We start from the raw sequence: 13,529 nt of genomic DNA on the forward strand, positions 1-13,529 counted from the left end.
CCAGGATCATATGCAATTTGTTGCTGCTGATCCTCATAAGGTCCCTTTCCTAACAACATATCTAGATTTCTCTGAGGATAACCAGCTGCTGCATTTCGCCTAGCCGTCTCCTTGCAAAATTCCTCATTGGCAACCTTCCATAACAGGTATTGTCCTCCATTTAGCACAGCTTTACACATATTAGCCCAATCTGCTGGCGTCATGTTCAAGTTGTTAATGGATTCGACCATGCTTACAGTGAAGGGTGCTTGAGGACCATAGGTTGTTACAGCCTCTTTTAGCTGCTTCACTGTTTTGAAATTTAAAACTTGGTAAAATCGCTGCCCTCCTGCCTCAAATACAGGGCATGTTAATATTTGAGATCTTGTCTCAGGATCCCAACTATCAACTGCGGGGGTTGGGGACCTCCCAGCATATGGAGGTGGCCTTGTTAGTTGGACACTTACGTCCTCTGGTGATAGAAAGGTGTTAGTAGCAGTCTCCTGTTGTAACTTTCCCCCTGATGGCTTTTTCTGTTTTACACTTTCTTTCTCTGTCTGACTAGCTTGAGAGGCCTTCTCTTTTACTTGAATCTTTTCCTCTGTCTGACTAACTTGAGAGACCTTCTCTTTTACTTGAATCATTATGTCTTCTTCTTCCTCTACCATTGTCTGAACTGAAGGCTTTGGACTAAGCAAACAAGATATGAACGTCCACAATGGCAATGTGCCAACTGGCAGAGTCCCTGGGCTTTTCTTTTCTATTCTTTTTAAATCTTCACCATGATGGTTCCATTGTGATATATTTAACAACTCCTCCTTAAAAAGCCATGGGCTACATTTTTGTATTGTATCAACGTATGCCCTGATTGTTCTTGATTTTACTGAGATGCCTCCTTCCTCTAACAATTTACTTAACACTCTTTCAGTTTGTTTTTTACTAATTTCTGATCCCGTATTTCTACTATAATACAACCCAACAAGATAACGCCTAACAAAACTGAAACAGAGTGAAACAAAATTGGAACAACACAAAATCATTATAATAGCCTCCTGAAATGTCCATCCGTCCTTTCTCCCTATCTGTTCCTCAGATGTGAGCGGTTTTTCTTCCATCTTACACATCTCCAGGGACAGGCAACTTAAAACAAAAGTGAAACAAAATAACAAAAGAAGAATCTTAAAATGGCTACCCATCCTCTTGCCCTGCCCTCAGGGGCGAGCAGTTCACTTACCCTCAGTCGCTCCCCGTGCGAGCCACCAAAAGCTATATGGTTTGCAAATATCTCCTCCTAGTCTATGCATTGTCTTTTTATTCTTTTAACTTCATTTTTTGAGAGCAAAAATCCTTCATTTTATTAAAGTTAAGCTATCAACTTTTTCATGGATTGTGCTTTTTTGTTGTATTTATAAACACATAATTTTTATGTTAACATAGTTTTGCATTTTACACTTAAATGTCAGTGATTCATTTTTAGTTATTTTTTGTGAAAAACGTCTGTGTTTGGTTCATTTAATTTACTATGGACATCCTAAAATTGTTCTAGCACCATTTATTGAAAAATTATTCTTTCTCCACTGAATTGTCCTTTACTTCTTTGTCAAAAATCATTTGAATATATTTCTCAGCTCTCTATTCTGCTTCATTGATCTGTGTCTGTTCTCTTGCTGAACCATGCTGTCTAGATTCCTATAGCTTTGTATTATGCCCTGAAACAAGTAATGTGAGCCTTCACACTTTGCCTTCTTCAATACTGTATTGTCTATTTTGAGTCTTTATGTTTCCATTTAAGGTTAGAATTATTTTGTACCAACTATAGAATAGCTAGTTGGGATTTAAATTGAAATTGTGTTGAATCTATAAATCAATTGGGGAATGATTGACATCTTAATATTGTATGTTTAAATCAGTGACATGAAATACTCTTTGATCATTTTTGAGTCTTTTGTTAATGTTTTGTAATTATCTGCATGTAGATATTATGTATTTAATTTTGAAAGTTCCAGGGCATTTTTTACTTCAAATATTTCTTATGCTCAATTTTATTCTTTTTATCCTTTTTTGTTTGAAGTGTATCTATAGTTCTTAGATGCTCCATCCTAGTTTTCATTTTTTTTCTCATTGCAATTTATTTTTTAATTTTTAAAAATTTTTATTTTTTAGTTGTTGATGGACCTTTATTTTATTTATTTATATGTGGTGCTGAGAATTGAACCCAGTGCCTCACACATGCTAGGCAGGTGCTCTACCACTGAGCCACAACCACAGCACCACTTTGCATTTTAGTTTAAGCAGTTTTCTGTTGAACTTTCCTCAAGCTCAGTGATTCTTTTTCTTGGCTGTATTCCATGTACTGATGAACCCATCAATGGCATTCTTCATTTCTCATAGAAAAATGGATGTGTCACATTCAATATTTTTTTGTTCCTAGAATTTCCTTTTGATTTTCAGACTCTGCCTCTCTGCTTGCATTGACCATTTGTATGTTGCTTACTTTCCCATTAGTTACCTAAACCATTTGTCATGATTATTTTACATTTTCTATCTCAGAATTCCAACATCTGTGTTTGGTTCTGATCCTTCATTTTAATTTTTCTTGCCTTTTGTTGTGCCTTGTAATTTTTTTGTTGTTGTTGAAAGCTGAAGAATATGTGTTATTAAACTTTAGCAACTGACATAGAGGCCTTTTGTGTGAATGTTCCTGTTAACTTGGCTAGGAGTTGGGTTGTATTCAATATTTGCTTTTAGCTATAGGTACCAGAAGTTTCAGATTCCTCTTTTGTCTTGATTTTTGTTTAAGTTTGTTGAATTTTTTTTATTTTTAAAAACTTGTTCTAATTAGTTATACATGACAGTAGAATGCATTTTGACATATTGTACACAAATGGAACTTCTCATTCCTCTGGCTGTACACAGAACAGAGTCACACCGGTCATGTAATCATACATGTATATAGGGTAATTATGTCTATCTCATTCCACCATCATTCCCACCCCCACACTTCCCCTCTCCTCCTCCCACTCCCCTCCTCCCACTCCCCTCTGCCCAATCTAAAGTTACTCCATTCTTCCCTACTTTTTCCTTCCCACCCCGCTGCCCCCAATATGGATCAGCATTCCCTTATCAGAGAAAACATTCACCCTTTGGCTTTTTGGGTTTGACTTATTTCACTTAACACGATATTCTCCAGCTCCATTGATTTACCTGCAAATGCCATAATTTCATTCTTCTTCAAGGCTGAAAAATATTCTATTGTATATATATATATACAATATTCTATTGTGTGTGTATATATATATATATATATATATATACACACACCACATTTAAATTTGTTGAATTTTTTTTAAGTTTTAAATTGACTCATAAAAATTGTACATATTTATGTACATATTTACTACATGATGTTTCAGTACTGTAAATTGTGTCACATTCAAATCAGAGTAAACATTTCTATCTATTCAAACCTTTATTATTTCTTTGTTATAAAAGCATTCAAAATCACTTCTTGTGGCTTTCTTGGTATAAGTGACACATTATCATTACCTATAATCACTCTATTTACTGAATATCAGAACTTTCTCCTGTCTTACTGTAACTTGGTTCCTATTATAGGGTCCTCATTTTCTTCTTGTGGTGTCTCCTCTTGATTTGGGGCTTCTCTGAGAATTCCTCAGTGAGTGTCTGCATCTTCTTTCACTATGATTATCAAGGAACTCTGTTGGTAAGGAGAGGCGAAATGTGGCCTGTAGACTTAACACTTAAGTCTCACTTCAGTCTCCAGTACCATAGATAAATAAATTTGTTATCCTTGGTGATTTAGTATATTGCTTTCATAAGTAGTATTTTGCAAAAACAAAACAAAGCACAAAAATGAAGAAGACAGTTGGACACCTGAATGAATTATAATATGGACATCTGCTTAACTGCTCCCCAGTTCAAGAAATGGAACAGTACAGCCACTTTAGAAGTTTCTTATGTGTGCTTCTTTATTTAATCATAGCAATTCAGCTTCTTGAAAAAAAATCATCATTTTGACTTTTGTAATTATTTTCTGCTTACTTTATAATTTTACAACTTGTGCATCCCAAGAGATTTTGTTTTATACTTTGTGATTATTAATAAGGTTGAGTGCCTTTTCATACAACTATCTTACATATTGTTTTGTAAAATGCTTGTTTATATTCTTTCCCCATTTATCTATTTGGTTGCCTTTTTAAAACTTACAGCAGGTGTAGAAGCTGTTCTTTATGTTCTACAATTCTTTGTATGTATTCCAGGTGCCAGTCCTTTGTTGATTATTTGTAACTTCTCTCACTCTTTGGTTTGTTTGTTTTGCGCATTCTCTCTCTCTCTCTCTCTCTCTCTCTCTCTCTCTCTCTAATTTTTTTAAAATTGTTGTAGATGGACAGCATGCTTTTATTTTATTTATTTATTTTTTTAATATGGTGCTGAGGATCAAACCCAGTGCCTCATATATTCTAGGTAAGTGCTCTGCCACTGAGCTACAGCCCTAGCCCTGTTTTGTTCTCTTAAAACTATCTGTTGACTAACAAAATTTATTTACATAGTCAGATTTATAAGCCTTTCCCATTTCATTTTGCTATTATTGGCTCTTTGCATTTCTAATTTCTATATAAACTTCAGAGTAGGTTGGTCAGAGCCCATCCCCTACAAGAAAAAATAAAAACAGAAAAATCCTATTAATACTTTTTTAAAGTACTGTTTTATTATCATAGTAACAAATACAGAATTAAGTAATGCACAACATAAAACCAGCCCACTGAGCAACTCCTGTTCCACACTTTACCGTTAACCGCTGAAGATATTTCCATAAGGGGTTTCACAGTCCTGACACCTTTAATCATTTCACAACAAAGTCGATTGGCATATAAAGTAAAATATTATCTTATGGCCAACTTGTCCATTTTATATGTACAAGATGACTACTTTAAAAACTGTGAAATATCAGTGTTCCCTTCCAAGAACAAAAAGTATGTATTCTTAGAGGACTTCACATAAATGGCCATGTGTTTAACCTGTACAAAATTAAGCTTTTTAAACTTGTAGAATACAAGCAACTCAACCTAAATGTCTCAGTGTGTTCTTTTCTGCAAAATTCTGTCTACTATGGAAAGATAAATTATAAAAATATAAAATTTTAGGGAATAAGACTAAATAAGTAGTATCTGTTATAGAGATACCTATTCTTTACCAATTCCCATTCTTCCCTACCCCTTCAAAATCATAAGCAACTTTCTTTTGTGACAGATAATGTGAAAATCCAATATGTGTAGCATATCTCTTGGTCCACTGACTGGCTATTCTATCATATTCTGAGTAAGATTATAGTTTGTAAGAAAGGAGCAGATGAAAAGGAGGACTTTAGAAATGATTAGTGTTAGACTCCAGTTGTGTCTTAATATGTTCAGGCAAATAACTTCTTGACCCCAGATTAAATATTAGAGAGGTGGGCTATTATATAAAATGTAGCCCTTGGAGACTTGAAGGAATACTCTGGTATAAAGTGACATCAGGAAGGAGTATACCACCCTCATACATGGATCCTGGGGCCCTGGAATGGTGATCTCCTTCATAGATGTTATTTCCTTTGGGACAGCACAACTCTTAGGTAGACTATCTAAAGTGATCTCTGCCAGTTCCTTCTAAGCCCTCTTGGTGCTGTTGGAAGGGAATTTGGAGTTTTTCTCATGCTGAATTGACTCTTTCTTGGAGATGTTTGTTTCTGACTTGGTTTGCTGTTAGAAAGATGAAGATGAGGAGCTGGTGCTAGTCCTCGAGTTGTTATCCGTCATGGCAATCCGTTCCCTTCCCACCCTGGAGATATTTCTCTCTTTGTGTCTGACTCCTCCATGGCTACAGTTGGGCCTAAGTAAGATTTTGATTGGCAATGAGTTTCATCACTAGATAAAAATCATTTTATATTCTTTCATTGCTTGGAAGATTTTGGGTAAAATTGGAGTTGTAGAACCTACCAGTAAAGCCACTGGAGTCTCAACCTTTCTATAAGGGAAAGTTTTTATTTCATTTATTTAATAGATAAAGAAGGAATTAAGGGCTGGGGTTGTGGCTCAGCAGTATAGCGCTCTCGTAGCACGTGCAAGCCCTGGGTTTGATCCTCAGCACACAAATAAATAAATAAAATAAAGGTATTGTATCCAACTACAGCTAAAAAATAAATATTTTTTAAAAAAGAAGCAATTAAACTTTTCTTCCTTTTCCAGTCAGTATATTTTTTAGGTATTTATACATTCTGTCTAATTTTTAAAACAATGTTCCTCATAATGTTCTTTATAATAGCCTATGAACATTTTTACTGTCCACAGAATCTGGAATGATTTCCTATTTTTCTGTTCTGGATTTGGTGGATATCAGTCTTTTCAGTGTATCAGCTTTTTGCTTTGGTTATGATCTTTTCTGTTGTTTCTTTATTATTTCACTAACTCATTATTTTCTTTCTTCTGCTGGCCCCCCCTTACCCCCAGTTTCTTCAGATGAATGTTTACCTTATTATCTTTTGGGCCCTTTTTTCCTAATAGAAATATTTAAGGCCATGAATTTTCCTCAAAATGCTTTAGATGTATTCTACACAAACTATGATATGTACTATTTTCTTCATAAAGTTTTTTTTTTCTAATATTATTTCCCATTTGATCCATTGGTTGTTTAAAAGCATCATTTTTTTTCTTGGTCTCAGAGATTTAACCCAGGTGTGCTTCACAATTGAGCCATATCCACAGCCTTTTTATTTTTGAGGCAGGGTCTTGCTAAATTTCTTAGGGCTTTTCTAAATTGCTGATGCAGGCCTCGAACTTGTGATCCTCCTGTCTCAGCCTCCTGAATTGGATGATAGCACCTGGCATAAGCATAATTTTTTAAATGTTCAAAATCACAATGAATTTTTTTAAAATATCTTTTTTGTAGATGGACACAACACAATGCCTTTTTTTTTTTTTTTTAAATGTGGTACTGAGAATCGAACCTGGGTCCTGCCCATGCTATGTGAGTGCTCTACCACTAAGCCACAATCTCAACCCAAAATCACAATGAATTTTCAGTTATCTTTTTGTGATTGATTTATTACTTAATTACTTTGCAGAGCATACTGTTAAGTTTTATATTTCTAACATTTATTAATTTCTATTTTACGGTTAGTTTCTGATAATTAGCTGTGTATTTTTATTTTTATTTTATTTTTTGGTACTGGGGATTGAACCCAGGAGTGCTTAACCACTGAACCACATCCTCAGCATGTTTTATGTTTTATTTTGAGACAGGGTCTCACTAGGTTGCTTAGGGCCTCTCTAAGTTGCTGAGGCTGGCTTTGAACTTATAATTCTCCTGCCTCAGCCTCCCAAGCTGCTGGGATTACAGGTATATGTCACTGTGCCTGGCGATTTAGGTATGTTTTTTATTTACCTATTAAGTCAAGTTTGTAATTATGTTATTCAAATATTCTGCAGTAAATTTTATATCATTTTCATGTCTATTTTAATTTCTAGTATGTTGAATTTTTCCATTTTGATTGTGAATATACTTTCCTTGTAGAGCTGTCAGTTTTTTCCTTATATATTTGAGGTATGTCCTTAGGAACATATAAACTTAGAAATTTTATATTACTAAGTGATCTTCTTTATCTCTAATCATGTTTCTTACCTCTTGTCTGATATTTAAGTAGCTATGCCAGATTTTTTTTGGTATTCATTTTCATGAAAAATGTTTACTATTCTTTTACTATTAACCTTTCCACATCTTTGTTTTAGCTATCTTTCATAAACATGATTACGTCTTTAAATCTATCTTTATATTGCAACTGGATCATTTTATAATTTATACCTTTTAGTTTAAAGCTAGCATGTCATTGGGCTTTTTATTGTTCTACATATGATCATTTTTTTCTCATTTCCTGCCTTCTCTTGGATTGATTTTTGATTCTTTATTCTTTTAATGTTTATCTGAGAAATCACAAGGACCTTAGAACAGGATCTCCATTTAGAAGCTCCTTCTCAACTTATGTGCCATTGTGGTTCAATATTTTAATAGTATATGAGTGTAAATATATATATATATATTTTTATATGTATGTGTGTTTATATATATATATACTTAATTGTTTTTTTTTTTTTTTTAATTTTTTTAATATTTACTTTTAATATTTGGCGGACACATCTTTGTCTGTATGTGGTATATATACACTTAATAAGACACACTAGTTGTTTGCTTAGTTGGGTCTTGTGTAGATTGGCGTATGTATCTGCCCATTTTTTCTTTTCATTGCCCTACATTCCTTTTATCATTTTTTTTTCTGTCAGAAGAATAATCTTCAGAATTTCTTTTAAAATTTTGCCCCACTTTTACCTTTTTTGGGGGGACACTATTATATATTTTTAGATTTAGATAATTAAGGTACAATAAAAAGTCAATTTCATGAGTTTAGACACATATATTATGGCTGTGTAGCCACAACTTTAAAAAATATATGAAAGATAGAAAAGAGAACATTTCCTTCCCTCCAGATAATTCCCTACTTCCTTTTCCATTCAGTTTCCCTTCTCCCTATCACTTTGCACTTATTACCATTGATTAATTTTGCCTATGTGTGCATATTACATACAGACAGTCCTCCCTTTACATGATTTCTATACACATAAATTTAATTAATAGGTTTTAATTAAATAATACAGTTCAGATTTTGGTTACTGTAGTATATTAACTGTTGAGTAACTTGTTTGATTTTCTCTGCTGGTAAAGAACAAACTCTAGTGTTTCAAAGCAAGACTCATTTTCAGTGTTTCTATTCTGTTCCAATGAGCCTTGCTTTCTAAGTAGTTATGTTGTTACAGATAAGCCAATACTTAAAAGTTGGAGTGTTTTTCAGAATTCCTCCCAGAGATAGTTTTTAAAATGTCTTATCTGCACCTTTGCATCTAACATCCTTAGGTTCAAGATACTAGAATTTCCCATATAGTTGAACAAATGATAGAGAGATCTATAAGAAGAAAATTAGTCTCTATGTCCAGTGACTCTGTGACTGGTTCAGTTTGATTTTGGGGAATGAGGAATAAAATGAACATCTATGGCAGAATTCTGATTTTCTTGTTTGTTTGCTTGTATTGCCAAAACCACATAAAACCTTAGCATCTTAGTTATTTTAAGCATATAATACAATAATACTAACTGTAAGCATGTTGTTTTGCAATGAATCTCCATAACTTTTTCATGTTGAAATTTGAGGCTAAACAGATTTCAAATCCAAAATCTATTCTACACCAGGTGTGATGGCGCATGCTTGTAATCCTAGCAATGTCAGAGGCGGAGGCAGGAGGATTGCAAGTTCAAGGCCAGGTTCAACAACTTAGTGAGACCCTGTATCAAAATAAAAAGTAAAAAGGGACGGGGATGTAGGGATGTAGATCCATTGGGTTCAACCCACAGTGTGTGTGTATAAAAATCTATTCTAGTACTCTAGGACACCAGAGGGCAACTGTGTGTCATGTCTCAGTATCAGACTGAGGAACATAATGATCTGGTTTCTGACCACAAAAATTACTTGACAGGCTACTTTCCAAATTGCTTTAAAAATCTATTATTTGGTTCTGATTATGTCACATTTTTTAAAGAAGCATGCCATTGTATGTGTTGAAGTTTATAATAGGTGAAGGTTTCTCATCATAAATTCAAAATCTTAGCATTATTCTCAGGTAGTACACCATCAATTTCAGTTTCTGCTAGTAAACTATTGGTTGTAATATCTGAAAAATAACTAAGTGATGACTGGAAACTATAAAAAGCCATTACCACATCTTATAGCTTGGTTTATCAATGTTATCTATAGAATTCTCTATTTCACTGGTTTGAATTTCTTGGGAGATTCCACTGGGCTAGAAATGAGTTTCTGTAAAAGCATCAATTTGAGTGGCTTTGAATGAAGTTCCCTTACGGCTGGGTGAAAATGTTTACATCTGAGACTAATGAAAAGAATAATTTATGAACTAAATAGCAAATCACTTGGAGAGTAAGATCATACAGAGAAATCAGAGGAGTCCCATGGTGCAGATATAAAGTTCTGTGAGGTGTAAGATATATTTATATAAGGAATAAGGAGATTGCTAGTCCTTTGATGGTTTTTCCCTAGCACCTGTAAAATATTACACTGACTTTTACCCATGTCCAGTGGTGTACCTTATTAATTGATTTATCAAAGTTAGGTTTTCAATTTTTGAAAGATTTACTTAAGAGAGAAATCACCTTAAACTAGACCAAGGATCATAGTTGCTTTCAACAAAGGAATAAAATGAACATCTATGGCAGAATTCTGATTTTCTTGTTTGTCTGCTTTTATTGCCAAAACCACATAAAACCTTAGCATCTTAGTTATCTTAAGCATATAATACAATAATACTAACTGTAAGCATGTTGTTTTACAATAAATATAACTTTTTTATGTTGAAAACTGAAATTCTTTTTCCATTAACCAATTCCCCATTTCCCCTTCCCCCTGGAAATCTGCCATTCTACTTTCTGTTCTTTTTTTTTTTAATTGGTTGTTCAAAACATTACATAGTTCTTGACATATCATATTTCATACATTTGATTCAAGTGGGTTATGAACTCCCATTTTTACCCCGTATACAGATTGCAGTATCACATCTACTTTCTGTTCTTAGGAGTTTGACTATTTTAGGTACCTCATATAAGTAGAATCATGCATTATTTCCATTTCTGTGACTGGCTTATTTCATTTAGCATAATAACTTCAGAGTTCATCCATGTTAGACAGCATAACACAGAATTTCCTTTCTTGTAAAGGCTGAATAATTGTCTACCGTGTATACCACATTCTCTTTATGCATTCACCCATTGTTGGCTTGTTTCCACCTCTTGGCTATTTTGTATAGTGCTGCAGTAAACATGGGTGTGCACATATCTCTGAGATCTAAAGAACCTGGTTTTGGATATCAGCTACCTAGACTGCACATAGGAATTGTTTTTTTATGTACCAGGGATTGAAACCAGGGGCACTTAACCACTGAGGCACATCCTATGTCCCACCCCTTTTTTATTTTGAGACAGGGTTTTTTTTTTTTTTTTTTTTAGTTGTAGTTAGACACAATACCTTTATTTAATTTATTTATTTTTATGTGATGCTGACGATCGAACCCAGTGCCTTGCACATCCTAGGTGAACGCTCTACCACTGAGCCACAACCCCAGCCCCTTGAGACACGGTGTTTCTAAATTGCTTAGGGCCTTGTTAACTTGGTAAGGCTGGCTTTGAACTTGTGATTCCTGTCTCAGCCTCCTGTGCCACTGAGATTACAGGAAAGAGTTGGTTTTTAAGCCCCAAATAGGGCTTAAAACTGCATATTAGGTAATTTACACTAGAGTCCCTTTAGGCTTTGGTAAAAGCCATTTCTAAATATATTCTGGACAATTCTTAAAAATCTGTTTTATGACATTGCAAGATTCTGCAATACAAACTATCAGCATAATTTTTAAGGTTTGTTTTTCTTGAATGCCTGGTTTATGATTAGTGATTTATTGATCTGGATTTGATAATTTATGATTATGCATGTAGTTTTCCATTTTCTTCTTTCTTATTAGGTGGTTCCCAGTGTTTGACAGAGATCTTATGGTTATTTGGGGGAATATTTGTTTGTAATGTAGTATAACAGCTTAAAATGGCCATAATGTATACTGGAATGTTTTATCTGTGTATGGTGGATGAAGAGGCCCTGACACCGTAAAACTACTGTCATCTTTTGCCTCACATATACCTCCTTTGTCAGTTTCTCACCTTTTGTTCCTATAGGTAAAGCAGTACCAGGAGGCTTTTCTTAGCAACTCAGACTGCAGAGTGGAATCAGATGAGGAACTTAGGCAAAAACAAAAACAAAACCAAAAAAAACACACTTTTTTTTTGATTCCCCTGCCAAAGATTTGTATTTAATTGGTTTATTTGTGTGGCCTGGGTCTGGGAATTTGTTAGTTTGTTTTAATGCTTTAAAATAATTTCATAGTTTAAAGAAAGTTACAAAAATACAGAGAAGTCCAGAAGCTGGGCATGTAGCTCCCAGAGAGGGGTAAAAAACAGATTAGAGGAAATTACTCATTTTAGAGGGTTAAAAAAAAAAAAAAAAAAAAAGCAAAAATCCAAACGGTTATGAGATGGGAAGATTTCCCAGGTCCTTAATTGTCTTTTCAGCTTTGTCTGTCTTTAACGTGTCCATTGAGTTGTATTATTTTTAAAATTGTAATGATATTAGTATAATTTCATGAAGCTTTCTGGTTATTTTCAAATCTGTTTTTTCTTTTTATTCTATTTTTATGTCTTTGTATTTAAACATGTTTGCTTTTAAGTTTCTATTTGGTAGTGCTATATTCTGTAGTTCTTGGGGATCTAATTTAGTTTGTGTTTTTGGACTCTTACTAAGGTTGTATTTTTTTTTAAATATGTTTTTTATTAGTGTATCACAATTATACTTAGGGGATTCATTTTTACATCCTTATGCATGCACACAATATAATTTGGTTACTTTCATTCACCAATAGGTTGTATGGTTTCTTAATACAGTAAGAATTGGTAATTTTGAATTTTGTATCCATTTTTAGTAGGACTTTTTCTGGGCTTTAAATTCTGTGCATGTCTCAGAGAGGTTTTGCTGAGTGTCTCGGGTTTATATGACCAACCTAGAAACAAATTCTATTTTGAGATCTTATCTTGGGTTTAAGAAGAATGGGGTTCTAGCTAGAATAGCTTATATTCCATATTTGTACAATTATATCAAAATGAATTCTATTATGTATAACTAAAAAGAACCAATTAAAAAAAAAAAAAAAAAGGAATCCCCAGGGGAAATTCCTTGTTATTATTTCCCAATGCCTAGCAACAATTGGCAAGGTCTCAGGTCTGACTTTCCCACTAATGATTGAATCCTCAGTGGCTTTATGTGAGATTTCTTAGTTTATTCTTTGTGTTGCAGACATCTCTGTGCCCTCATGTTCTGTTTCTGAATTAAAACACCAGACTGTAGGCTACTGAGACAGACAAACCCTGGCTATAACTAGTATAAGTTTTATTATATTATTTACAAATTCTTTGAAGTTTTGCTATACATTTAAAGGATACTTCTTGTATTCAATATCTCTGAGTATTTTGTGGTGAAAGGACTTTAAGATTATCTAGTCTTCTATATTTACAAAAGTTAAAAAGCCTTTTACTTAAATGTTGACTATGAACTGCACGAGGGCAGGGCCATTTCCTACTTAGTTCACCAAAGATTAGTCAGCACCTATTGCTTGGTCCAAACCAGCCACTTAGTAAATGCTTGTAAAATGAATGAAATTTAGTTATAAAACTGAGAACCTGGAATGAAGCTATGTTTGGTAATAGAGGTGCAGTTAAGTAAATAAGTGGTCATGTTTGCTTAAACGTAATTGACTATTACTCACATAATATTTTTCAGTCAGAAAATACTGATTTGGAGGGCTTTATTACAAAACTTAAAAATTTATTAAAGAGAAAGTTTT

General features: G+C 33.8%; 1 protein-coding gene across 13 annotated transcripts in view; it reads left to right on the forward strand.

Moving 5' to 3' along the window:
- Positions 1-13,529, forward strand: part of Tsga10 (testis specific 10) — a 101,228-nt gene that overhangs the window by 41,793 nt on the left and 45,906 nt on the right. The window lies entirely within an intron of this gene.

This window comes from Marmota marmota, unplaced genomic scaffold, assembly GCF_001458135.2.
Source record: "Marmota marmota marmota unplaced genomic scaffold, marMar, whole genome shotgun sequence".
In the NCBI taxonomy this organism is placed as follows: Eukaryota; Metazoa; Chordata; class Mammalia; order Rodentia; family Sciuridae; genus Marmota; species Marmota marmota.